Raw genomic sequence first — 1,500 nt, forward strand, 5'->3', positions numbered from 1 at the left:
CAAAATTGAGTAACCATTTAGTTGATATCTCCTAACAGAGCTGTTTGAACTCCACTGTTTACTGCTTCTCACTAGAACTCCAGGAAATACCTAATGGAGCCAGTCACTTGTGAGCATATTAAGTTGAATAATTTCTCTTTTCCCCAAAACTAATTTAAACAAAATTTTTATTTAGAATAGATAGATTATAGCTGGTAGTGAAAATGAAGAGGACTCATTTCGTCCTATCCGCAACTCATCAGCCGTAAAGATTTACATTCAAAGGTTGCTTTTCACTATGGGATTTGAACCCAATACTTTTAAATTTAAACAATAATGTGTTATCCACTGAGCTACTAAGTTCAGTGACACATTAACTTATTTAATGAATACGATGTTTATGTCACTATAATTAAAGAATCGAATTATCCTGTTTTTGGTATTCAGAAGGAGTTTTAATCAGTTTTTGTTGGGATATGTGTAAGAAGTCAGTCACTGTTCAAATAATTCAGTGATAATTTTTCGAACTATGGTCATGATTAAAGTAGATCTGAATATTACAAGAAGCGTCGCTGCTCAAAAGATTGTAGATAAACTTTTTTGACGAATGTTATTTTGTACTGGCCACTCCCAATAATCGGTTGATAAACACAAATCTATCATCATCGAACATTTCTTAGTAATGTTTAAACAGTCGAAGTAATTCTTCAGGGAAGAAGTCCAGACAAGTTAGCTGGACGAAACGTTGGAATTATTTATATTTCAATCGCTGAGACTATTTAAAATATAATTTTTTCACATATAATGAATTCTCTATACTCGGCGCTCAATTATTGTCAGACGAAGTAATGTTTATCCAAATCTCTTAATATTATTCCAGTTAGAATTTCGAACCTTCAATATTAGATAAGAAGAAAGAAAACAAATCAATGTCAAGTAACTCACTTGCCATGGATGAGCACTACTGAGGAGTCTCATGCTGAGACGAAACGGCCATCCAGTGATTCCAAATTTTCCATCGTGGTCTAGCTTTAATTGACTCATGAATTCAACTATTAAATTAATTTCCTTTTCTAAAACGATGTTCCATAGTAAGATAAAAAGGTGCTATTTAGTTAATAAACTTTTTATCTTACTATAGAATATCATTTTAGCTAATAAAATTAAATATAAATAAATCATATGCTAACTAGTGACTTCGGGAAGTACATCCAGGAGCTCTAGTGAGAAGCAGTGACCAGTGGAGTGCAAACCACGTCTGTCGTGAGATAGGAACTTACTGATGACAATTGGTGAATGGTTGCTCAACTTCGTGGATCAGTTGAAGTTAGTCATTAACACCGTTGGATGCCAGCTCAGTGGTCTATCGGTTAAGGGCTTCGTCTCGAGACTCGTAGGTCCTGGGTTCGAGTCTCGCTCGCTAGTGCGGGTTCGTGAATGCGCATTGCTGAGGAGTCCCATAATAGGACGAAACGGCCGTCCAGTGTTTCCAGGTTTTCTTTGGTGGTCTAGCTTCAATTG

At 35.6% G+C, this 1,500-nt stretch overlaps 1 non-coding gene across 1 annotated transcript; it reads right to left on the reverse strand.

Annotated features, from left to right (window-relative positions):
* Positions 1-1,026: 1,026 nt before the first annotated feature.
* Positions 1,027-1,096, reverse strand: Smp_tRNA_00011_Gln.1. The gene has a single exon. It is a non-coding gene (tRNA).
* Between the last annotated feature and the right edge of the window lie 404 nt (positions 1,097-1,500).

Source organism: Schistosoma mansoni, chromosome 1 (genome assembly GCF_000237925.1).
Source record: "Schistosoma mansoni strain Puerto Rico chromosome 1, complete genome".
Lineage (NCBI taxonomy): Eukaryota > Metazoa > Platyhelminthes > Trematoda > Strigeidida > Schistosomatidae > Schistosoma > Schistosoma mansoni.